Source organism: Meriones unguiculatus, chromosome 3, assembly GCF_030254825.1.
Source record: "Meriones unguiculatus strain TT.TT164.6M chromosome 3, Bangor_MerUng_6.1, whole genome shotgun sequence".
Taxonomy (NCBI): domain Eukaryota; kingdom Metazoa; phylum Chordata; class Mammalia; order Rodentia; family Muridae; genus Meriones; species Meriones unguiculatus.
Window position 1 is genome coordinate 127,821,781 of NC_083351.1, and position 27,913 is coordinate 127,849,693.

General features: G+C 39.8%; 2 pseudogenes; both read left to right on the forward strand.

The window, feature by feature from the left end:
- Positions 1-1,386: 1,386 nt before the first annotated feature.
- LOC110565154 (large ribosomal subunit protein uL10-like) lies at positions 1,387-1,996 on the forward strand (annotated as a pseudogene).
- Positions 1,997-4,139: 2,143 nt separating this feature from the next.
- The window catches only part of LOC110563128 (large ribosomal subunit protein eL8-like), a 136,399-nt pseudogene continuing 112,625 nt past the window's right edge, over positions 4,140-27,913 (forward strand).

Here is a 27,913-nt window from a genome sequence, read left to right on the forward strand (position 1 = left end):
CGAATAGAGGATGTGTGCCTGTAACTAGATGCATTACCTTGAGCAACATTCCTTAATCTATTTGTAGCTCAATTTCCTCATGTATTAAAAAGGATACTATCTTCAAGAAGTAATTGAAACTAAGAAACAACATTGTGAAAGCATCTAATATCATTGCTAATGGTTAATAAATTTTAGTTTGTATTCTTCCTTTTAAAAAATCAATTAGTTCAATAAAAACATTTTTCTTAAAAACATGTTCAGGCAGTTAATGGAGGAAATATTGGTCAGGTAAGGACTCCCTGGAAAGCAGAAGGGAATGTGGAGCAAGAGTGGGTAAGAAAGCAAAATAGAGAGGCATTCAAACCAAACTCCTGTTTGACAAATCTCCTGAAGGTTGTTATGATGAATAAGGATCTCATCATGGAAATATGCTAAAATATGTGCACCTAAAGAAGACAAACAAGAAAGAGGACCCGGGGTAAGATGATCAATCCTCACTTAGAAAGACAAATGAGATGGACATGGAAAGTAGAGATAACAAGAAACAGGACAGGAGCCTACTGCAGAGGGCCTCTGAAAGACTCTACCTAGCAGTGTATCAAAGCAGATGTGGAGACTCATAACCAAACCTTCAGCAGAGTGAAGGGAATCATAAGAAAGAAGGAGGAGTTAATATAACTGGGAGAGGGCAGGAGCACCACAAGGACCAAATATATCTGGGCACGGGGTCCTCTATGAGACTGTTTCTCTAACCAAGGACCGTGTATGGATATAACCTAGAACCCCTGCTTGATGTAGCCCATGGTAGCTCAGTATCCAAGTGGGTTTCCCTAGTAAGGGGAACAAGAACTATTTCTGACATGAACTCAAGGACTGGCTCCTTTACCTCCCCCCACCCCTGAGGGAGGAACAGCCTTGCTTGGCCACAGAGGAGGATATTGCAGCCAGTCCTGAAGATACCTAATATGATAGGGTCAGAAGAAAGGGGAGGAGGACCTCCCCTAGCAGTGGACTTGGAAAGGGGCAGGGAGGAGATAAAGTAGGGAGGGTGGGGTTGGGAGGGAACGAGAGAGGGAGTTACAGCTGGGATACAATGTAAATAACCTGTGATTAATATTTAAAAAAATTAAAATAAAAAAAGGATCTCATCATGCTTGCTTTGGTGAACATACAAAACCCACTAATCAGTAGGGTCAAATAACAGTGAGCATGCTGGAGAACCTCATGTACTTGTACCCAATAAAATATCTATCTCCCTATTGGCATAAATTTGGTTCCTTTTGGTTTGGGTTTCCCTATTGCTGAATGAGTTCAGGGACGTTTTCACAATGTTGCACATTGTACTCTACCGAACAGCTAATGAAACACCCATATATTCCAAAGGTCACCAAATCGATAAGTACCATGGCACCAAGCCATCCATCTCACATACCCACTAACGTGGTACAATTCCTATGGAGGGGACCTGAGAAGACCTCGTTCTTCTAGACTCTGGGCATCACCACTAAAATCTCCAGAGGCACCACTGAAAAATGTGAAGCTGTTAAGAACTGGAGACAAAGTGGCAGCTAGTGAGACCACTCAGCTGAACATGCTAACATCTCCCCCTTCTCCTTCTGTCTGATCATGCAGCAGGTGTTTGACAATAGTATCTATAACCCAGAAGTGCTTGATATCACAGAGCGGCCTCTGAGCTCTCGCTTCCTAGAACATGTCCAAAATGTTGATGGCATTTGTCTGCAAATTGCTTACCCAACTGTTGCCTCAGTGCCACAGTCTACCATCAATGGATACAAGTGGGTCCTGGCTTTGTCTGTGCCAGGACTGACTGCTCCTTCACAGTTGCTGAAAAGGTCTAGACCTTCTTGGCTAACCTATTTGCATTTGTGGCTGCTGCCCCTGTGGTTGCTGCCACTACTGCTGCTCCTGCTGCGCTGCAGCCCCAGCCAAGGCTGAAGATGAGGAAGAGTGGGAGGGATCAGATGAGGATATGGGATTTGATCTTTTGGGCTAATTATCTCCCAAAGCAATCAATTCAGTCAGCTTACTTTGAAAAACATGGAAATAAAGGTGTACTTATCTTTAAAAATAATAATAATAATAGTAATTATCCCATTACGAACCCATTTATAATGTCAGTCATCTAAGGGTTGTCTTTACTGGTGTTATCTTTATTTGACTCCCCACATTCAATATGTTAGCAAGGTCGTTTTGTAGAATAATCTTGGCTTACAAGCATAGAGTGAATGGGTAGGTGAAAAACACAAAACAAACAAACAAAAAACAGTTTATACATCTACTTTGGGCCTGGAAAGGAATGATGAGAAACTGTTCCTTAGAGTTCAAAGACACAAGAACAGCATTCATTCTTTGCAAGTCTTTGGAATCTCATATGAGGAAATGAAACCTGTGATAAAGTCAGATTTATAGCAAGAGTCTCCACTTCTCAGACTTGATCACTTCCCCTTAAATTACTGGAACAGTCTGCTTAGTGTTGCTATTTTGAGATATCTGATTTCTGTTCTGTTAATAAGCTTAAATAAGTCTTGGTTGGCATCTTGCACTTTTAAATCATTGCTCTCCAAAGATAACAAACGCCTAAACTTCCGTAATATGTTGGTTACCAACCACTGACTTGTAACTAACCACTGGAGTGTAAATCTGAAGGAAGGGAGAAAGCCAATTAAACTAACTTTGTACCTAAAAGAGAACAATGTCTTTGCTCTATGGAAGCTGAAAGACAGTGAACCACAGCAAACTGTTCCTGGCATCAACCTCTATGAGAATAAATAAGAAATAAGTTGGGGTGTTTTTCAACTTACTGTTTTGATCCGGCTTTTTATATTTGGTTTTCAAACCAAAATTCAATTTAAAATGTAAACAATTAATGTTTTTAGGAATAGGAAACATTAATCTACTTTCTTTCTGGTACACAAACAGCATTAGTCCCTATAAAACTGCTTTGGATCATTGCTTTTTCAATAAAACACTAAAAACTTGAGCTAGGGTTGACTCACATACTCATTAGCATCTTCGGTTTATTGATTGCTATCCGCATTCTTTTTAAGCTCTTTTGAAACCGGAGAGAACGTACCAGATGTTAAATGTTCAAATCAGTCCCTCTCATAAAATTTCGCCTAAGGCCCGACTCTGCACACTGTGAGTCAATCATGAGAGAGTTAAACCTGACAAGGCCACCCCAGAGATGCTCGATGGGCGTGAGGGCAATGGAGAGGGTAGAAGGCAGAGACTGTCCACCTCCCACAAAATGTCTCCTCCTTTCAGAAACCCTCTCATCTAAGAAATAAAACCTCGTCATTTCAGTTTCTTCCAGTTGCAGTGTAATAAGGTTAATATAAATTTGAAAATAAACTATGCCGAAAGAAGTGAGTAGCTTAAAAAGGATCAGAAACTGTCAACACGAGTTGAAAACTGCAGAGGAGACAGGATGCCTGTGTCCATTAAGGTCATGACTGAGGATGTCACAGGATCCAGAAGGAGGAAATTTCTGATGATTAATGGACACTGGGGAAAACTAAGCAATGCTTGTGACTCCAGTGAACAGGGAACAGAATGGTTAAGAACTTGAGTCTGTAGTAGCAGTAGTAAAAAAAAAGGAAGTCTGTACCTTTGTTTGCTGTACAAGTCATAGAAAAGTGACACGCAAACTACCTGCGCTCAATCCCCAAACAAGTCACCGAGGTTCCAGAAAACAGTTAATAACTGCACCTACCCTGCGGGACTAACATAAAGGCCATCCACACTGATGACTAACAGCCGTGTGTACTGAATGTCAGCCACCGATAAAGTCATTCTGAGTAAGTGGCCTTTATCCTTCGAATAGTTGTAAGACAGATACAGCCGACGTTTTCTTGTAGAAAAGAAAACTGAGGTACAGAAATATAACCCAAGGAGCATAAGCCTCACCCTCACATGAAGCCCCGCCACCTGCTGCTGAAGTGGAATCTGTTCTAATATTGATTCCTATAAATATTAAAGATTCTGAAGCACCTGAGACCAGTTGGTTGGGAGAAACAGACGGGTATAGAAGGGTATGTTTAGGGATGCTTTGTAAATAGCTCTATATTCAAAATGAACTTAAAAAAAAAAACTGTCCTTGATTCGAGTCGTTGCGCCGGCCGTGGGCAGACGTGCCTATGGCCTTGTGCCTAGTTTCCTGCTTCCCCTTTACTCCTCCGCACTCCGGCAACGCGGCCTACAAGCAGATCTACTGCTCCGACAAATACTTCGATGAGCACCGGCATGTCATGTTACCCAGAGAACTCTCCAAGCAAGTACCAAAACATCATCTGATGTCTGAAAAGGAGTGGAGGAGGCTGGAATGGGCTCATAACGTGATTCATGAGCCTGAACTGCATATTCTCTTTCAGACCGAAGAACAACAAAAATTAACTGCAGCTGGGATCATCCAATCTTTTTCATATTTAATGCACATGTGTGTATAAGGTACTCATTTTTCAGTGAGTACTTGAAAAATGTACAAATCTTTTGTTCATCCCTGGACATGAACTGTATTCTTCCCAGCAATGGAGCTCAGTTAAATACAGCTGCAAATAGGTTGCTTTAAGTTGTTTATTTTTTTGTTTTTTTTCATTTAACTCTCTTATTCCTTTATTAGATTTGATCCTTTGAATTATTTTTTCTTTTATTAAATTAAAAATTTTATATTAATTACAACTTATTTACTTTGTATCCCAGCTGTAGGCTCCTCCCAATCCTCCCTCCCTCATCTCCTCCCATTTCCTTCTCCAAGTCTACTGATAGGAGAGGTCCTCCTCCCCTTCCATCTGACCCTAACTTATCAGGTCTCATCAGGACTGGCTGCAATGTCCTCCTCTGTGGCCTGGCTAGGCTGCTCCCCATTCAGAGGGGAGGTGGGTGGTCAAAGAGCCAGCTACTGAGTTCATATCAGAGACAGTCCCTGTTCCCCTTACTAGGGTACCCACTTGGGCACTGAGCTGCCATGGGCTACAGTTGAGTAGTGGTTCTAAGTTATATCCATGCATGGTTCTTGTTTGGAGTATCAATCTCAGAAAAGACCCCTGTGCCCAGTTGTTTTTTGTTTGTTTGTTTGTTTGTTTGTTCTGTTGCTCTCCTTGTGGAGCTCCTATTCTCTCCAGATCTTACTCTCTCCCCTTTCTTTGATAGGATTCCCTTTACTCTGCCCAAAGTTTGGCTAAGAGTCTCAGCATCTGCTTTTTTTATTAAATTTTTATTTTTTTTTAATATTAGTTACAGTTTATTAACTTTGTATCCCAGCTGTATCCCACTCCATCAATTTCCTCCCAATCCCATCCTCTCCCTCATCTTCCTACCCCTTTCCAAGTCCACTGATAGGGGAGGACCTCCTCCCCTTTCATCTGACCTTAGCTTATCAGGTATCTTCAGGCCTGGCTGCAAAGTCCTCCTCTTTGGCCTAGCAGGGCTGCTCCTCCCTCAGGTTGGGGGGAGGGGAGGTCAGAGAGCCAACTATTGAGTTCATGTCAGAAATTGTTCCTGTTCCTCTTACTAGGATACCCACTTGGATACTGAGTTACCATGGGCTACATCCGAGCAAGGGTTCTAGGTTATATCCATACATGGTCCTTGGTTGGAGATACAGTCTCAGAAAAGTTCCCTGTGCCCAGATATATTTGGTCCTTGTGGAGTTCTTATCCTCTCCAGATCATACTAACTCACCCTTTTTTCATATGATTCCCTGTACTCTGCTGAAGGTTTAACATCAAAAACTCAAGTGACAACACATGCTGGAGAAGTTGTGGAGGAAGGGGAAGCCTCCTCCATTGCTGGTGGGAATGTACAACCACTTTGGAAATCAATCTGGTGCTTTCTCAGACAATTAGGAATAGTGCTTCCTCAAGATCCAGCTATACCACTCCTAGGCATATATCTAAAAGATGCTCAAGTACACAACAAAGACATTTGCTCAACCATGTTTATAGCAGCTTTATTCGTAACATCCAGAACCTGGAAACAACCCAGATGTCCATCAACAGAGGAATAGATACAGAAATTGTGGTACATTTACACAATGGAATACTACTGAGCAGTTTAAAACAAGGAAATCATGAAATTTGCAGGTAAATGGTGGGATCTAGAAAAGATCATTCTGAGTGAGGTATCCCAGAAGGAGAAAAACACACATGGTATATACGCACTTAAAAGTGGGTACTAGACCTATAAGACAGGATAAACATACTAAAATCTGTACACCTAAAGAAGATAAACAAGAAAGTGGACCCTGGGTAAGATAATCAATCCTCACTCAGAAAGACAAATGGGATGGACATTGGATGTAGGCAAAAACAAGTAACAGGACAGGAGCCTACCATAGAGGACCTCTGAAAGACTACCCAGCAGTGTATCATAAACTAATCACTTGGTGCTCAATAGTAGATGTGTTTCACAGGTGTTTCTTGGCATTTGACCAGAGCATTGATGCAAAATTGGTGTTGTGTAACACTGAAAACTTTGAGCAATAATGTAACACTCCTAGTCACAATGAGAATCATTCTATGCAATGTTAATCTTTATTATTCTATCCGTCTTCATTGATAATCTTTTGAAGGAGGCCAATGCTTTAATCTTTTGTAAATGGCGTCATACTCTTCTCATAAATATTTGTCTTCTGATTAGTTAGGGCAAGTTTTACTTCCGGTCTGCTATCTGTACACTGTTAGTCCTTTTACTTCTGTACAAATTGACATCTGCCACTAACTGTCCGTTTCTCCTTCTATATCTACATTCTTCCAAGATGCTCAGTCATCCAAAGCACACACAGATCAATCCTTCAGCACTGTACTGAACTCAAATTGTTCAAATTCCCTTTCTCAAAATCTCTCATTACCAAGTCTTGTTGAAGATGACCAAAATATTTCACTTTTTTAAATCAATTTTTGAAGTTAGCTCCATTATGGCATTTCACACACGTGCGTGTGCACGTGCCCACACCCACCCCCACACACTCACACATGATTGTATAGAGAGAGAGGAAATAAGCAAATGCTGGCAAGGTTGTTGATGGAAAAGCCAATAGGTGCAACCACTCTAGAAATCAATACGAAGAATACTCAAAACAAATCAACCGTATGCTCCAGGTGCACTTCTTGGCATATTCCCAAGAGGTCAGGACCCTTCTCTAAAGATACTTGCTCGTCCATGTTTATCACCATCTTTTTTCCAATAGCCAGGAAGCAAGCTAACTAGCCTTCAACAGATGAGTGAATAATGAAAATGTGTAACATACGTACAATGGACTACTACTCAGTGATAAAGAAAAAATAAAATTTGCAGATAAATGTATAAACCTAGAAAAGAGTATACCTAGTAAGATATCCCAGACACAGAAAAACAAATACAACATGTTCTCTTTCACCTATGATTCTTAGCTCCAAATCTACACTGACAGAAGTGTAACTACCAGTCAGCATCAAAGAAACTCCTTTTTACATCAAATGGAGACCAGAACAGAAAATCACAACTGGATACAATGCAGAGGCCAATGGATCATAAAGATCACAGCCCAGCGAACACATCTATGTCACAACTCCCACAGCTATGGCTCTGGAAACACGACAGAAAGATTGTAAGAATCAGAGTACCAGGAGGTATGGTTTGAAAGAGTCTCTCCTACAAATATTTTCATAAACAATACCTGAGCAATATCAGTAGGAATGCTAACATGGAAGGGGGAAATTCATGGGACTCTACCACTAAACAAAAACCTATAGGTAAGTAATGACTGCTGATAGAAGAAAAATTAGCCTGTCTCAGGGATGAGACTCTTATTATTAGTTTTCCAATATGAACTGAAATCACATTTTACACAAACAACAAAAACAGATTTGGCATGTTGTATTTATACATTTGTGCATACACATACATATATGTGTGTGCATGTAATAACAATAGGCAAAGAAAAAAGCTATCAGTTTGAGAGTTGGGGATCATGGGAGGGGCTAGAGGGAGAAAACTGAAATGGCAAATGTTGTTTTGAGTTTAAAATGTTTTATAAATGAGTGAAATTTTTTTGAAAAATCAGAGTTATTTCCATTGACAAATGTGCCCGAAGGCACAACTGTTTCATTGTTGCAAAAGTGTCATCAAAACTAAAGTAAAATTAAACTATAATTTTAAAAAGAAAAGATTAACATTGTTCCAGTATTCAGGGAGGCAGAGGGAGGCAGATCTCTGTCACTTCAAGGCCAGCCTTGTCTACAAAGTGAGTACAGGACAGCCAAGGTTACACAGAAAAACCCTGCCTAGAAAAAAAATAAAAAATAAAAATAAAAACAGATTAGCATTGTTTTTATGCTTTATACATCTATATATGTTTTATACATCTTTCTTTATAACATGAGGCAATCTACTTAAAATTTGTAATAATACAATTATCTGAAAATCCACAGGTCTAAATAAGTTAAATAGTTTTGGAGATGGCAGTGCAGGAAATTAAACTCTGAGCCTCACTCATACTAGGTAAGCCCTTACCACTAACTATGTCTCTAACCCTTAAAGGAAACTATAAATAATTAATCTTTAAGCTACTGATCCAAATTTTCTGCCTGAAAGCATACTCTAAGATTACACATTAAGCTTCAAAAGACTAAGTTTTTCCCCACAAGATGTAAAATGCATGTTCTATTATTTCCCATTCATTCACTGAAGCTGCATTTAGTTAAACTTCAGTTCTCAACTTCTTGTTGTCTGTTTTCATACTCAAGGGAGAAATTGAATTCTTTGTCAAAGGTTTTTCCAGTCTTCTGAAAAACCCTCATCATAAATATCACCATTTAGTCAGCAATTACATACATTCATTTACTTATTCACTATCTAGTTCCAGAACCGGAAGAAATGCAGAGAGCATACACAGATGAATTTTTGTCTAACTTGTCTTATTTTCAAGTGGCAAAGACAGACATTGCACAAAAATCTAAGTGAGGCATGTTCCAATAATAAGTGTGCATTCTGGGAGACCATAAAAAAGGCAGATGCTTGGTGCCTTTGAAATAGGCACTCGCAAGTGTTTATATACAACCAGATCCTACTGCTAAGACCAAGCTAAAAATAATTTTTAAATGACAGACTTAAAACATAATGTCATTAGCAAGTTGCATGTAGGCCACTGTTTGCTGTGGCATTGCACTAACGTGAACCGCCTTGAGCTCCTACAGCGTTACCTACCATAAATACCTATTCCAGGCTGAGCCAGCTGAGCACGGCCCACAGCAGAAGTCTCAGCTGTCTGGCAAGACAAGCAAAGCAAAGACACATCAAAAAGCTGTTTTCAGGCTCTGTGGAGGCCTCATGCATAACAAAATCACTATGAATTGAGACCCAGTAACCAGTAAACCAGCATTCTGAGACCAAGAATTCAGCTGCGTTTATTCAAACATGGACTTTGGCCAGAGCACAAATGTAGGGAAAGGCAGATAGTACCTTCAGTGAAAATTGCAGACACAGGCTTTGGGCACAAATTACAAAATAAAGTTAAACTGTACATCATTAAAAAAAAAACTGATTGGTCATCAATCATTTCAGCTTCAAATACAGGCTTAACTTCAGGACTTTAAGCACTAGTATCCTGTATTCTGATCTATACTATGTAATATGGAGCAATCCAAAGGAACTAGAGTCATAACCTAGTCCACAAATTACATGTGGACATGTTATCCAAAGTAACTCTTATAAAACTCAAAATGCAATCATAAGTAATTATTAGACTCTCCTTACCTCCCCTATCAGTGGACTTAGGGAGGGGCATGGGAGGAGATGAGGGGGGAGGGGTGATTGGGAGGGGATAAGGGATGGGGCTACAGCTGGGCTACAAAATGAATAAATTGTAACTAATAAAAAATAAATAAATTTTAAAAATTTTAAAAAAATAGATTCTTTTTTGATAGTAATTGCCTCAAAATGCTTTAAACTCTATGTGCTCATAGAGAATTGCGGCCTCACCCACCACTTTATTTCCAAAGCCAAGTGCCTAGGAATGCATGTCTTAGATGAGTTAAAGAATAAATGAGTAACCCTAACCAAGGAAGTCAAAGACTTGTATGAAAAAAATTTCAAGTCTCTGAAGAAAGAATTAGAAGAAGATATGAGAAGATGGAAAGATCTCCCATGCTCATGGCTTGGCAAGATTAACATAGTAAAAATGGCCATCTTACCAAAAGCAATCTACAGATTCAATGCAATACCCATCAAATTACCAACACAATTCTTTACAGACCTGGAAAGGAAAATTCTCAACTTCATCTGGAATAACAAGAAACCCAAAATTGCTAAAACAATCCTCTACAATAAAAGATCTTCCGGAGGTATCTCCATCCCTGATCTTAAGTTGTACTATAGAGCAACAGCTTTAAAAACTGCATGGTACTGGCATAGAAACAGAATGGTGGATCAATGGAACCGAACAGAGACCCAGAAATAAACCCACACACTTATGGACACCTGATCTTTGACAAAGACGCCAAAACCATACAATGGAAAAAAGATAGCATCTTCAACAAATGGTGGTGGTCCAACTGGATGTCTACATGTAGAAAAATGAAAATAGATCCATACTTGTCACCCTGCACAAAACTGAAGTCCAAGTGGATCAAAGACCTCAACATAAAACCAGACACATTAAATCGGCTTGAAAAAAAAGTGGGAAATACCCTAGAACTCATTGGTACAGGGGAAAACTTCCTGAACAGAACACCAACAGCACAGGCTCTAAGAGCAACAGTCAATAAATGGGACCTCATGAAACTGAAAAGCTTCTGTAAAGCAAAGGACACCGTCATCAAAACAAAGCGACCACCTACAGATTGGGAAAGAATCTTCACCAACCCTTTATCTGACATAGGACTCATATCCAGTATATATAATGAACTAAAGAAGCTGAAAAGCAGCAAACCAAGTAATCCACTTAAAAAATGGGGAACAGAGCTAAACAGAGAATTCTCTGTAGAGGAATACCGAATGGCAGAGAAGCACTTAAAGAAATGCTCAACCTCACTAGCCATTAGGGAAATGCAAATCAAAACAACCCTGAGATTTCACCTTACACCCATGAGAACGGCCAAGATCAAAAACTCAAGTGACAACACATGCTGGAGAGGTTGTGGAGAAAGGGGAACCCTTCCTCACTGCTGGTGGGAATGTAAACTTATACAACCACTCTGGAAATCAATCTGGTGCTTTCTCAGACAACTAGGAATAGCGCTTCCTCAAGATCCAGCCATACCACTATTGGGCATATATCCAAAAGAGGCTCAAGCACACAAAAAGGACATTTGCTCAACCATGTTTGTAGCAGCTTTATTTGTAATAGCCAGAAACTGGAAAGAACCCAGATGCCCCTCAACTGAAGAATGGATACAGAAATTGTGGTACATCTACACAATGGAATATTACTCAGCAATGAAAAATAAGGAAATCATTAAATTTGCAGGTAAATGGTGGGATCTGGAAAGGATCATCCTGAGTGAGTTGTCCCAGAAGCAAAAAGACACACATGGTATATACTCACTCATATAGACATACAACATAGGACAAACCCACTAAAACCTGTGCATCTAAAGAAACTAAGCAAGAGAGAGGACCCTAACTAAAATGTCCAATCCCCATCGGGAAAGGCAAAGAGGATGGACATCAGAAGAAGAAGAAAACAGGAAACAACCTAGGAACCTACCACAGAGGGCCACTGAAAGCCTCTGCCCTACAGACTATCAAATCAGATGCTGAGCCTGATGGGCAACTGTTGAGCAGAGTGAATGGAATTTTAGGTAAGAACTGGGAAATAGTAAGAGCTGGAGAGGACAGGGTCTCCACAAGGAGAGCAACAGAACAAGTGAACACAGGGAACTTCCCAGAGACTCATACTCCAACCAAGGACTATTCATGGAGATAACCCAGAACCCCTGCACAGATGTAGCCCAGGGCAGTTCAGAGTCCAATTGGGTTACATAGTAATGTGAAGAGGGACTGCCTCTGACATAATCTGATTGGCCTGCTCTTTGATCACCTCCCTCTGGGGGGGGAGCAGCCTTACCAGGCCATAGTAGAGGACAATGCAGCCACTTTTGATGTGAACTGACAGACTAAGATCAGAAAGGAGAGGAGAACCTCCCCTATTAGTGGACTTGGGGAGTGGCATGCAAGCAGAGGGAGGAGGGAGGGTGGGATTGGGAGGGGAGGAGGGGATGATATGGGGGGATGCAGAATGAATAAAGTGTAATTGATGAAAATTTTAAAAAAAGGGAAAAAAATAATTTAAGAACCTTAAATGACTTTCAAAAGTGGAGGAAAACATGGAGTTAGTCAATTGGCATGGAGCACGTCTCGCCCCTGGGGGCAATGGTCTCCTGAACCTACTCAGACCTCGGACACCACCACTGCTAGTTCTAGAACTGAGGCAGGATGTTCCAACGAGGGGGTTAAGGCTTCTCATAATATTTCCTATAAGCCCACACCTGTTTGTCTATATCCCCCATTTTTATTCATTATTAGCCAGATAGAGCCAAGTAATTGTGGTAATGATACTTGCTTTTTTGCCCAATGCTGGAATGCTAGTAAATTTAGGTATGTCCTGGTTACTCGCATGCCTCACTGGGTGCCTGTGCCCGTTGATGCCCCTCACGCTATGACTCTCTTCAGACAGAAAAGGGATCTTGGAACTACAGCCACCATTGTTACTACCATCTCATTGGCGGCTGTTGGAGCTACCACCGGGTCATTAGCCATGAGTCATACTGGGCAGACTGCTCAGACCCTGAACAATCATTTAGCCAATGTAGCTCATGCCTTAGTTGTACATAAAGGAATTAATGCTCAACTAAAAGGAAGCTTGATGGTGTTCAATCAGAGGATTGACCTCGTGCAGGAGCAAATTGATACCCTATGGCAAATCGCTCAACTTGGCTGTCAATGAAAATATGCTGGACTTTGAGTCACTAGCATATAACATGAGAATTTTTCCTGTGCTGCAAATCTGTCTAAACAATTGTCGAGCTATATTTTAGGTAATTGGACTGGAGAATTCGATACTACGATGGAGCAGCTGAGAGTGGCCATTGTCACAGTAAATTCTACCAGAGTGGACGCAAGACTAGCCACAGGATTATCATCATGGATTGCTGCAGCCATGAATCATCTGAAGGAATGGGCGGGCATGGGAGTGTTAGCAGGCCTTCTGGTGTTGGTCTCCTTGGTTTGCCTGTGGTATATATGCAAGATTAGAGTCTCACAACAGTGTGATGCAGCCATGATCATTCAGGCCTTTACAGCCATTGAAGCAGGACAGTCTCCCCAAGCATGGTTGGCTACCATAAAAAGCTAAAATGTTACGCTCAGGATGCGAGGCTAAGCACTGCACTCAGGGTCAGCCGTTTTGGACCCAGAGAAGAGCATGTCTGGTTGCATGCGGGTTGATGCCCCAGGTCCCGCCTCTGAGAAAAAGGTATCAGACAGGTCTGATGCTCTTTGGGTGGATGACACCTAAATGAACATCGGTACAAAGTCCCAATTTATTTCTAATATCAGAGATCAGACCTCTACTCTTGCCTGATGCGTCTAAAACAAAAAGGGGGAACTGTAGAGAGCTGCGGAATGCTATGCCTTAAAGATGGAGCTGGTTTCTGCCTTCCACCTTCCCGATGGTGAGTGCTCTCTGTCACGAACAATTCCACATTTGGCTAAGGCTGAGGATCTGGCTTGCTTCCATGTATGTGGACCTATCTGCATTGCCCACGTGGCACGCCTGGGTTGGCTACCCAGAGGCTATTTAAGCTGTGGGCTGGCTTTCCCCAGGGTCCGAGGATTGTTCAAGGTTTCTGAATAAACTGCATTGAAAAAATAATAATAATAATAATAAAATAAAATAAAAATTAAAAAAATAAATGAATCAAAAAAAAGAGCTTATCATGTTAGAATCAGTGGCCCCACATAGGCAGTTTGGAGTCTGCTCTTAATGGAAATGCCTTCCCTAGTGATTTTCAGAATCTATAGGAAAGCATGTGACCAAGTCCTACCACCAAGCTTGGGTTCTAAGTTGCCCATTGTATGCTGGTCTACTCCTAAAGTCAAGATGAGCTAAATGACGTGCAATGGGATTCTCCTAGCCACATGCACTCAAGTTTGATTTTTTAGTTTTTATGGGTCCCTTTTCCTGATAGTGTGATTCAAACCTAATCAATTTTTTTCTCATATTTATTTGATTTGCCTTTTCTCTCCTAGAAATGTTTAGGAACTATTTGCAAACATGAACTTTATTTTCATTTTGGAAACAACCTATTCTATCACTTTTTCAATTCAAATTCATCAATACTATTGTTTCCATGTGCATGATAAATGTGTGTATAAGGGCACATGTGTGTGCCACAGCACGTGTGTGGAGGTCAGAGGACAGCTCTGTGGAGTTGGTTTCCACCTTCTACATTTACATGGATTCCAGCTATCAAAACCTGAGTCATGGGTCTTCCGTGGCTTTTAACCACGAAGCAATCTTGTCTGCCTTCGCTTTTTTGTTTTCATTTCTAGTAAAAAATAAAATAAAATGTACATTCCTAATTACAAACATTTTATATTATTCTTTATGTTTTTCTCCATTAAATCATCAGGGCATTGATTATACTCATAAAAGATGGCAGATAATTAGAGGTCTTCAAATTAGCATGCAATTTGGTTACACCTAAGTATTCGAAGGATAAACAAGTAGGGGCCATTGGAAGCAATAAAATGTTCACATCCTTGGTTTCCCCCAAAGAATACAGTGACCAGGACACATCCTCCTGTGCCTCTGCTTTCATCGATGTGTACAATAACACCATGTGTTTTAATAGAGTGCCTAGTCTTCTGACAGCTATCACTGGTCACCAAACCCTGCTTGCAATTTAATTCTTATCACAAATTTGGTAAGCTTAGGCTAATGAGGATATGACAGAAATTACTTTACTTTTGTGACCAGCATTATCTTTGTAACCTGCATTTATTGAACACTATTTCCTTCTAATAATCAGCAATACTCAAAAACAAACATAGAAGCATGGAGCTTCATTATGATCCCTTATCATATAACATTTACTTTTTATGTTCATAAAAAATTATAGAACTATAAAATATTATTAGATTAAAATAGGTAAGAAGAAATAGAATGGACATTAGTTCATAAAGGAAAAGGAATAACATTTTTGATGATTAAATCCCACACCCACACCCTGAAATATCACCTTTTCTGCCTTTGACTGAGAAAATTAATTCTTCATTGTCTGCTAAGCCTGCAGTGACTTTCTCTGAAAGAGATTTCAGGCAAGACTGATATCCCTCACAGCCCACCAATAGTTGCCTCTAGACCTATAGCCAGACTTAAGGCTAAACAGGCTCCTAGAGAGGAGCTGGAAAGTTTAGCCATGAGAAGGTACACTACAATGCTTAACAGATTAATGTGTTTTCTGATTCCTTCAAAAAAAAGTTGGGGAAATATGTGTAGGGATGGATTCTAAGATCTGAAGAATGTGGAGTAATGGAGGAAGGAACATAAAACTGAATCCGGATGAGTTTCTAGATATGGGCCCTCTGAGTGGAGAGTCTAGGTTTAATACAGAAGCCTGTACAGGTTTAAAAAATGTAGAGGTTGGCTTGAATGATTAGGTGAAGCATTTGTCAAAAGATGGCCCTCTGAAAAGGAGTTGATGAAACTGCAATGCTAGAGTGGATAGACTGTGTAACACCTAATCCTCTTCAATGGGAAGGCCAAGAAGACATGCCCTTCAGTAGTCCTAGATGACGCAAACTGATGAGAGAGACACCAGCACATTTGAAGAATTTTCTTGGCACCCTTTTCCTTGTGCTAGACCTTAGGGTTGGAGATGCTGTTGCTCAGCTAAATGAATTAAATGAAATAAGTTTAACTCTGACCCAAAATAGAAGGAGCCAGGTAGCAGTTCTAAGTAGCCAAATGCAAGGTGATCATAGTTACCATAATGGGCAACACAGGCAATTGCAATGTCCATAATATTCTGACCCATAAGGGCAGCACAGGCAAAGAGAAATGTATGGTGGCATGATTCATATGGACCTTTGGTACTAGCGAATCAATCATGGTGTGTCATGGTGTTGATTTATGTAAGAAGAAAAATTCTCAAACAGATGAAAGAAAAACTCCATTAGACAATGGCAAGAGATCATCTCTGCCTAGTGAACCAATTTCCAAACGAGCCAATTTGCAGACCCAAAAGACGTCACATGAAGGGAAGGCCAGGTCCTCCTGGGGAATGTTAACTCTGTGACCACAATACCTGACAGAGAAAACTTATGGGAAGAAAGATTAATTTGGCTCATGTTTCTTGAAGTTTTTAGTCCATGCTGGCAGGGAAGGCTTAAGAGCCAGTCAGCTCGTGTCAACATGAGTAAACAGAAAGGGCTGTTCACATCAGGGCAGTACAAGAATCAGAGAGCAGAATAGGAACCCAAAACAAGAATAGCTTTCAAATGCCCACCTCTTGTGGCTTACTTCCAGCATCAGGACTCCAACTCTTAAGTCAGTGCCACCAGCCTAAGACCAAGTATTCAAAACATGGGTCTGTGGGGAACATTCCAGATTCAATTCAAAACACTAGGTTTTGGAAAACCTCTTCAAAATCATGAAGCTTTTGGATATATCCATATTTTATTATATTAAAAATTTAAGTTATTTTTTTAAATCCACATTTGACAATGAATTCAGGGGTGATAGCTCCGTTTGAGTGAATATAAATCCACTCAATTTGTAAAAGTCATTCAGAGTCTTTTTTAAAACGTATCTCTTAGAGAACCCGTGGATGTAAGCAAGTTCTCGACAGTAAGGCTTGATAGGTAGTTGAAGGAAGTCGACCATAAGGCTCTTATGAACTCATCAGAAAGCATATTTTCCATGGCATCTACTTCTGCGTTCATCAGGACTCCGTCTACCTGTGTGTGTTGTTTCCTCAGAGTTTGATTTAGCTCAGCCAAATATCCTGAAGTACAATTTGCTTCCCCTGAAATCTCTAGGATAATATTGATAAGGAAACGAAACTAAAATGAAGACAGCACTATCTTATAAAAGTCAGTAGTGTCTTCTGTATGTTCATGATATTTTAATAGCATTTCTAAAATTTATCTACATTTTCCCTCAAGTTCTAAGGGGCATCCCATATTTAGACCCCTTGACTGCAGACAGAGTGATGTTCGAACATATTTCATCATACGTGGCTGCCTTTATGAGAGGACAGAATTTGATCATTTCTTTCAATATACGCTCCTTGTCTCCCTTCCTTTTAAATCCATGGAAACCTAAGCTTGAAGATGATATGAATATCCAAGCTATTTTCTCATTATCATTAGGATAATAGGAACTGGAAAATCACCCAGTAAACCATCTTTAGGTCTTTAGCTATTTTTTTAAAGAAATAATTTTCTGCTCATTTCCTTATTACTATGTGATTGTGATAACATCTGCCATGGCAGGAGGCTGTTGTATCTCCAGCTCTTCAGTCAGGAGGACTGCATTTCGCTGAGTAAAATGCAGCAAACTTCAGTTCTCCATCGTAAAGATTCAACATTGATTTTTAAATGATGCTTGTTTTGGAGGCATATATTACTGTGGAATATTTTGTTTCTTAGAATGTAGCAATTCACAGATGGAATCAAGATGCCCTTTTATGGACTGAAAGGCTTCTAAAGAGCACATTATTTATAACAACAAGATAAATCACCAGTACTCAAATAAATCATTTATTATATAACTTGTATTCATTAATTTAGACTTGAGAATTTCACTTTTCAAGAAGATAGCATACTATCCAAATACATAACAGCCTAGAAATGCCAGCTCAAATTTAAAAGTAAAAATAATTCTTTGATAAACAGCTGAAAACAAAAACAAAATAGCACACATTTTCAGAAGAATTTATTTAATATCAATGGTTTTAACATTGGCTTTTTCATGAACTCAGAAAAATCTAATTGGAAAATACTCATTTCATGAGCTACCACACATGACTTGAAAAGATTAGTTTTAGACTGGTTTTAAGCATCAGCTCTTTTTTAATTATTTTTATTTTTATTAATTACAGTTTATTCACTTTGTATCCCCCCTGTAGCTCCCTCCCTCCTCCCCTCCCAATCCTCTCCCTTCTCTACCCATGCCCCACCCCCAATCCACTGACAGGGAGGCCCTTCTAGTCTATAGATCCTAGCCTATCTCACCAGGACTGGTTGCACTGTCTTCTCCTGTGGCCAGGTAAGGCTGCTCCCCCCTTCAGGGGGAGGTGACCAAAGAGCAGGCCAATCAGTTCCTGTCACAGATAGTCCCTGTCCTCATTATTATGGAACCCACTTAGACACTGAACTGTCAAGGGCTACCTCTGTGCAGGGGTTCCAGGCCATCTCCATGAGTGGTCCTTAGCTGGAGTATCAGTCTCAGAAAAGACTCCTGTGCCCAGACTTTTTGGATATGATGCTCTCCTTGTGGAGATCCTATCCTCTCCCACTTCTTTCATAAGATTCCCTGCACTCTGCCCAAAGTTTGGCTATAAGTCTCAGCATCTGCCTCGATACCCTGCAGGGTAGAGCCTTTCAGAGGTCCTCTGTGGTAAGCTCCTGTCCTGTTTCCTGTTTTCTCCTTCCTCCGATGTCCATCCTCTTTGCCTTTCTGCATAGGAATTGAGCATCTTAGCCAGAGTCCTCCTTCTTGATTAGTTTTCTTAAGTGTACAGATTTTAGTATGTTTATCCTATATTATATGTCTAATATCTACTTATGAGTGAATGTATAACCTGTGTGTCTTTCTGCTTCTAGGATACCTCATTCAGGATGATCTACCCATCAGAATGGCTAAGATGAAAAACTCAAGTGACAACACATGCTGGAAACGATGTAAAGACAGGGGAACCCTCCTCCATTGCTGGTGGGAATGTAAACTGGTACAACCACTTTGGAAATCGATCTGGCGCTTTCTCAGACAATTAGGAATAGTGCTTCCTCAAGATCCAGCTATACCACTCCTAGGTATCCAAAAGATGCTCAAGTACACAACAAGGACATTTGCTCAACCATGTTTGTAACAGCTTTATTTTTAATAGCCAGAAGCTGGAAACAGCCCAGATGCCCCTCATTTGAGGAATGGATACGGAAATTGTGGTACATCTACACAATGGAATATTATTCAGCAATAAAAAAACAAGGAAATGATGAAATTTGCACATAAATGGTGGGAACTGGAAAAGCATCAGCTCTTGATCCAATCAAAAATTAGGAAGTTGAAAGCATCTTTACTTCTTTATTACTTGCCTAACCCATATTCACATATACATATACATACAAACAGATATACATAGGTTACTTATGCATCTACATATATATTCATTCTATCTGCTCCTCTAGAAAAACCTGGCTAATACAGGTGGATTAAAATATCTATTCTTCTTACTGTCCTTTCGTGTTATGGACAGTATGAGGATAGTGAAGCAAAACCAAATATCAAATGTAATTGACACAAAGATAATTCAGTTTAGATGTCAGTAATTCTCAGAGCTCGTGGCATCATGTTCCTGTCACTACCAAAGGATCTTAGAAATAGTGCTTCCGTCTTCGTGGAGACAGAATGTGAATATTGAAGCAAGCTAAATATTACTAACTTGATGAAGTTCTCAGTGTAATTACAGCATATAGTCAAAGCTGAAAATACTCTGCTAATATAAGGTTATCCACATTCAGTGAATTAAGAAACAGTGAAAAGGACACCTGTCTTGGACACAAGTAATTCCAGAGACTCTATTGACAAGTTTCTGCAGCAGCCAAACAAATATTTTGTGTCCACCAGCCTATCACCAGATGATCTGTCTCAGCCTGTTTGCAGCCAATTTGTAGTCCAAGAAGGAGGTTGAAAAACAGTAAGTGGATATAACTTCCTGATAGAGACTTAGGACTACATTGATATTTCCTGTAGGAAATATCTAAGCTAATTGAAGCATAGGAATTCACTTAAAAGTCACTGGGGAAAAAGGGTTGAAGGATTTTGCGCTTCCACTTTGTGAAAAGGCGTTTTTCAGAGTAATTCAATATCTGAAATTTCGAGAAATGTAGGAAACAAGACGATGAGATTGGTCAAGCTGAAGTTTTATCACAAGAACACAACTCATCTAAAAGTTGGGAAACAAGAACCACCACTTAGATAAGAAATCAATAATGGAGAAGAATGTCCAGAATTAAACAGTGTCCCAGGGGAGGCATAAGAAGCAGTAGCAGAAGAAAGGGGAAATAGGACAATATAGGGACTTGTAGCCAATAGCAGGACATAGTTCCAGAAGTGGGGAGTACTCACCTGGGCAAACAGTGATAAGAAATCAAGGAAGATGAGGACAGAAAAATGTCGACTGTGTTTGGCTAAATGGATGACACCATAAATGGTGACATTTTGAGTGTCCATTTTTATCTCGTTTGGGTTCTGTATCTTATTTGTGTTCTGCCAGTAGATTTAAGATATCCCATTGCATTTGATGGTGAAAAAAATTCTAAATCTTCATTTGAATGAAATTTCTAACTTGCATTTGTAATATGCCTATTAATTAGAGCTAAAACTTAGGAAAAATAGACTAGAAAAGAGAAATACGTTTAATATCCAATTTTAACTTGCAGTTTTGAAAAACAATTGAGCAGTGAGGTTGCAGTTATATCTTGACCCAAATGCTTAATAGTGAGAAGTACTTTAGATATTTTCATTTCGCTGAAGCAAATGTTTACAAATCGCAAGATGTGTTTGAGAAAACTATAATTGAGCACACACTCAGAAAGCATAGGCCCATTGATAGGTGCTCTAAACTACTGTATTTATGCGGCGTTCTGAATAGCAAAGGTGAAAAAAGTCACGGGCTTTTAGAGGAACAAGAGAGAGGAGAAGGCAGAACAGGTTATGCAAGTGGCCATTGTTAGGACACCGCTAATATACGTAATACTGCTGTGGTAGAAACCTGGCATGTGCGTTGGTGAAGATCCGTAGAGTTTAGACTGACGTTATATGTATACACAACTTTAAAACTAATCATTTAGGAGTTCCGGAGAACATAGGAGGAAACACATACTGGGCCAGGAGAATGTGAACAGATTACAAACATGTGAAACAACCTCACCGACGGAGAGTGCTGCTCAAAGCCCTGGCCGGAACATTTAGAAATGAGGGTAGCAGGCAAGACAAAGAGCAAAGACATGCTCATAAACACTATGCTCTAATTGGTTACGTTTCTTTCCTCATTAGGATACAGGACTAAAAGGTCACCATTCTGATGCTAGCACACATCAGTACTGGAATCAAACAATAAGTGGACCATGAGTGGTAGGAATGAGCTTTCTGTGTTGAAGTGAGATTTCACAGCAGAGCAAGACGGGAATCTTTTATGATCTATCTGGTAAGTGATTAAAATTAGTGTATCAGAATCCTTATGACTAGCTTAATATAGATGATATGGGTATGCATGTAAGTATATGCACATTTAATTTTACGTATGTGAGCATATACATGAGTGGTATGGCTACACGCATTTCATTTCTCCCTCATCTGAGATCTGAACAGAGTAATAATGAATTCTCCAAGCACCAAAATTGTGATTTCAAATACTGAAGGTGGTCCTTTAGCCAATATTTATAATCTCAGAACTATTTGAGATTTTAGAGTAGTTTCTGGGATTTTGGCATATTTGTATAACAGCACACTCCTAATCTAAAACTCCATATGCCAAAATCAGATTTCAGACAATTTAATTTTTAAGGTTTTCAGATTAGAATGCTCAACTTGTGACAGTCTTCAGTAACATACAGCACAGTTGTTTAAGGAAATGATTAATTGTAGGACTGAGGACAATATAGAAGACATGACTGGTGTCAAAAATAAGAAAGCAAAGAAGAAAGTCTCTTTTTGGCACACATAACTTAAAGGACCATGGAATCTAGTTGAGGGCACTCTCTGTACTAACTCTGCAGAGCTTCTATGATACTAAAATTACTCTAAAATTCTATTATGCATTTTATAGAACTACGTGGGGTGAGATCAACACGTATGTCATTTGGGTGATGATGGAATGAGATAAGCCATTTCAAAGGAGAAAATGCTTATTTATGATACAGTTGCAATAGTAATTATGACATTCTCTATGATGTTTGAAAATTATGCTCTTTCTGGTGCTCACAACTCTGAAGAGTGATGATCACTGCAAGTTGGTAGTTATTCAAGAGCAAAACAATAATAAAATGCATAGTATCTTTTTAAGAAAATGTGCCTGGTTTCACAAAATATACCACATGACTGAACTTGTGCTATCTGTGAGGCAACTGTGTGAGTTTCTCCCTAGGGAAAGAGTCCTACTCCCCTTAATGAGAGGTGCTTCTGAGAGAGCGATGTCCTTGTCTGGCCTCTGACAAGGCCATGGATTTTTCACAGAAGTGAGTTCCACGTCTTGAATACATCAGAGTGTAGCTGAAAATAGAAACTAGAAGCTTTCATCAGGTTGTATATGTGTACAATATACACAGAGGTATTGTTACATGAAAGTAAAAAGGGTCATTAACTATGCTACTGAAGTTTTGTAACTGAAATTAATGTGTATGCTTGTAGAACATTTAATAACAAAATTTCAAAAACCCAGCAACCTCATGACAATCTACAAAGTTACATATGTTCCTTTTCTGTTAGCTGCACTTTGGGTGAGTAACTAAGTGTCTGAAACCACCCTGGCACCCAGCGATCTGCTCTGAATTTGTGGGTAAAGCTGTATCTGGTTCACTGCAGATTTTACTTTGTCTCCAATGAGACTCACAAACAACTCTCCAGTCAGACTCCTCCCCCTAGGTTTGCAGAATTGGAAATCAGACCATCACTAACTTTAATATTCTTACAAAGTTGCCTAAATGCAAGTCCTGACAAGTTCTTGTACCTCAGTGGAGTCTGAGTTGCCTTCTGGTACCTAATTTGTGAAAACTTGTAAGAGGGACTGCCTCTGACATAATCTGATTGGCCTGCTCTTTGATCACCTCCCTCTGGGGGGGAGCAGCCTTACCAGGCCATAGTAGAGGACAATGCAGCCACTTTTGATGTGAACTGACAGACTAAGATCAGAAAGGAGAGGAGAACCTCCCCTATCAGTGGACTTGGGGAGTGGCATGCATGCAGAGGGAGGAGGGAGGGTGGGATTGGGAGGTGAGGAGGGAGGGGCTTATGGGGGGATGCAGAATGAATAAAGTGTAATTGAAAAAAACAAAAAAAAATCTTGAGGCTCAAAACACTAAACAACTTTGATCTGATCTAAGCTCATTCTGTGTATGAAAATGTCATGATGCAACTTTTTATTTTACCCAAAATATACTAATAAATTACCTAAGTTAAGACAAGTAGATTTGTGGCATATACCAGATACGTGTAAAACAGGAAATACATTTTACAACGTGTCTCCACTCCCAAATTCTTTTGGAACTAATATACTACATTACCCTGTCCGGCACAAAACTAAACTTCACATATCATCTTATCTAACTTAGTGTTGGTAAATACATACTCATTGTAAACGGCTGTTTCTTGAGCACACCTTACAGCATGAATTTACAGTAGAGTGAATAAATGCCACATCCTTTGCTGGGTTGCAGCTGGAATGTGCGCCACCTCATTTGTTTCACTCAACAGCTTTGTGCTCAGTGTTTTCTCCCAGTTTGAAAGTAAGCAAATCAAACCTTAAACGATGAGATAATAGAGCTGAACACTGCACTACACCTTCGTGGAGAGCTGCAGCCAGGGTGAACACCAAACAGTCTGAGGTCCCAGGACTCCTAAAGCTGAAAGATGTGGTAGCCTAGGACCTATGCTATAAGCCTTTCACTCACTTCTAATTAAGTACAGTTTCTTTGTTTATAGAAAGGAATGACCACAGCTGTATTTAAGAGCCTGTAGCTTCCCTCCATCAGAACTCTCACAGCGCAGAAGCACTTTCTAGCACTTACCTTGACATATAATTTGTACTCATCACTACCAGGAGTTATGTAGTCATCAAACCTATGGACAAAGTCTTACATTTAGTGTCTTTATAAAACATATAGCAAAAAACACGTAAAAATGTTGATAAATATCTTTCAATAGTATTAATTTTATTAAAATGTTAACTATTTTACTTTCTTCATTAAAATATTACTCTGCAAAGGGTAAAAGTCACGAGATTAACAAAAAAGCTTTTGGCACAGAAAAAATAAAAGATAAGATCTCACCTAAGGACTGAAAGGTTGTCCCACAGTTAAGAACACTAACTACTCTTCAAGAAGACTTAGGATCAATTGCTGCCAGCCATGTGCTGGCAGCTCACAGTAAGTTCCAGAGAAACTGATGTCATTTTCTGGCCTCTGCAGGCACCAGGCTCAAACATGGTTTACAGACATACATGCAGGAAAAAAAAAAAACCCACTCACATAAAATAAAATTTGATTTAAAACTTTAAAAAACTACAAACACACACACACACACACCTTAATCTAGGTATACTGGCACTTGCCTATAGCCCAAACTCCCCGAGAGTCTGAGGTGAGGTGGTCACTTGAGCCCAGAAGTTCAAGACTTGGAAACATAACAGGATATCGTATCTTGAAAATCTGTGGAAGAGGTTCACTTAGTTCTGCTGTGACTTGAGGTGCCAGGGTGGGCTTCTTGGGGGCTTCCCATTCTCTGACAAGGAGAAGGTGGAGTATGGGAAGGGTAGTGAGGTGGGGCTGGGAGGAGAGGAGGGGCCTGGTATCAAGCTATAAAGTGATTAAATAAAAAAGAAAATAATAATAATAATACAAACATGCAGTGCTATTTTAACAGGCAATAACATCAAAATAATTTTTTATTGCTTGGATTGAACTAAAATGATAATTCTGATGATCAGTAAACTCCATGCTGGCCAATTAAGTTAATAGTCTCATCTGCCTTCCTCTTTTTTATACTAATTTTCATAATTCTCCTAATAAAAAACACAGAGCTTTTGTAATGTATTTAAGGGGAATAATTGATGTTTAAGTATCCTCTAAAAGATGTGCAGTTTTTTTATATCCCCACAGACATACAAATATGAAGCAACAGCCTTCTCCCACCCCTTGAAGAAAAGTTGGGAAAAGAAAACTATGCAATTAGAAGCAATAAATAGGATGGGAAATGGAGAAGAGAAACTCAAGTCTCTCTTCCAGGTTTGCCTCGCCAAGCAATGGTCCACTTTATTCTAGTATCAGAAATTCCAGGACCTTGGCTTCATTTTCATCAAACAGGGTTGAAATTACAGGATATCCTGCCAACCTCCTGGCTCTCAAATGCTTTGTATTCACCCAAGCACATGACATAAGCCACAATCCATACAGGCAAAGCCCATTTCTTCATTATGATGAATGTCATAAAGGTCTACTCTATTCCTTTCCCATTGTGTAGCTCTTCAGTCTCTGGGCTTCTCATAACACAGGAAGAGTGCAATTACATGTGTTTTCTGTATGACTCATTTTCTGATGGTAATGATCACTATTTAAGTTAATTATGAAGATTCTTTTGATGTCTTATTTCACTCACAATTAGTGTCATGCTATATACTTTTTTAAATAAACTCCCAGCCAGTGGTGTGAGAAGAAGGAATGGTTTCACCATACTCTGTGTCTATCTAGTTTCGGGGAATTGCTTATCATCTGTTACTCTTCTCTTGAGCAACTAAAAATAAAGGATGCCTAGAGACACTGAGCTGCCTCTGAATATGGAGCTCTGAATCCTGGTCTGGTGGGCACCTAATGTGAAAAAGAATCAAGGTTCTAGAATTTTCTCTCTCCTTTTTGATCAGCTCGGTTTCCAGTAAGACTCCACTAAAATCCAGGCTCAATTTTCGAACTTTAGAAACATATCCCAAATGGGGGTAGCAGGCATCTCCACTGCAGAGGTCAAGACAGGAAAGGACAAAGAAACGGTGTGAAACTAGATGTGGTACAAGACTAGATTTTTACCAGAAATACATGATGTGATGGAAATTCCTCAGTTTGAAAGCAGGAAGCACAAGATAGCCCAGGAAAGAACTGTGGATGTTCTGGGCTCTCAAAATGAATGCCTCTGTCATTTGAATCAATCACTTTCTTTGTCAAGGGACTACTGTTCTGCTGCTTAAAACAAGAGAGTTTTAACTGGGATTTTTTTAATTGAGATTATATTATTACACAATTTCCCCTTCCCCTTCCCCTTCCTCCTTCCAAATCCTCCCAGAAAACCTTCTTGCTCTCTTTCAAATCCATGGCCTCTTCTTATATCAATAGTTGTTACATAAGCATATATACCTAAGCAAATAATACATAAATACATGTGCAGTCTGTATAATGTTACTTGTATCTTCTTTCAGGGCTGACCACTGGTAGTGGGTACCAGTTAAGTAATTCTGCTGCTCTCAGCTTTCCTTGGTTGCCTGTAGTTCTTTGTGTAAGGTTGAGGTCTCTTGAGCTTCCCCAACCCAAAACCATGTTAGCATGTCTATGGCATCATCGTGTTCAGCTCATTCTAAAACAATCATGTTGGTAGGACTTCTGTGTGTAGCTTCTGATATTGCTAGGAGACACAATCTCACAGCAAACTTCCTAATCCTCTGGCTCTTAGAATCTTTCCACTTTATCTTCCACAATGTTCCTTGAGCCTTAGGATCTTGAGGTGTTTTATGGATGTATCACCTTAAGATGTGGATTAGATTCCACAACTTTGCACGTTGATTAGTGTGGCTTTCAGTGCAGAGAAGTTTCCTTGACAAAGGCTAAGGTCTGCATTTATGTCTGTCCTTATAACAGGACAGACATTTATAATTTAGCTAGGGATTATACTGCTGTAATGAAGTGGTAGTTGCAGGTCTCCTCCAAGATCCATGACTTCATTATCCCTGGATAGTTGGCTAGGTTTTAAGCAGGCATGATTCCCTCTTGTTGAGTGGGTCTTAAGTACAATTAGAGAGTTGTTGGTCACTACCAAGGTATATAACTACCAAGGTATGTACTGTACCCTTAGAGTTATTGTGCTGTGCTGGCAATTGTGGTACATAAACATCATGGCTGAGTAGGACTGTGGGTTGCTTGCCTTCTGGTACCATGAAAGCAAGTCCTAAAGGAAGAGGCATTCAAGTCAGTTCCAGCTCAGGGATCTATGGGCCCTGTTTCTGAAGTGCATGGTGCCTTCAGTAAGGAGGAATAATAGCAATAGCAAAAGGCTTATGTTTGGGGAATCTCTTAGACAGCCATGGCCAGACTCAAAAGAGGGCCTCTCATGGCTTGTACTGATGCTTGCGTTTGGCAGTATTTGGCTCTTGGGGGGAACAATATAAGTCCCGATGTGAAAAGATCATTAAAATTATATTCTTTCCAAGTGGGTTCCCTAGTAAGGGGAACAGGGACTGTCTCTGACATGAACTCAGTGGCTGGCTCTTTGATCACCTCCCCCTGAGGTGGGGAGCAGCCTGATCAGGCCACAGAGGAAGACAATGTAACCAGTCCTAATGAGACCTGATAGGCTAGGGTCAGAGGGAAGTAGAAAAGGAATTGGGGAGGAGCATGAGAAGAGATTAGGGAAAGAGGGTGAGATTGGGAGGGTATGAGGGAGAGGGCTACAGCTGGTATATAAAGTGAATAAACTGTAATAAATAAATAAAAATCAATTTACAAAAAGAATTCTTCACACTGATTTCCAATGTGGTTGGACCAATTCACCATCCTACCTGACCTCCTTTAGTAACTGTTTGAAACACCTTCTTCCCAGGTGTTACAATCCATCTGAATACAGCTCTGGAGATGTCCTGTGTCAGTAAGCATAGTGCATGACTTGAAATTAAAGGGTGAGAGATACCCAAACAAAATCTTGAGCTTAACTTCAGCATGAGAACCTCTCTTT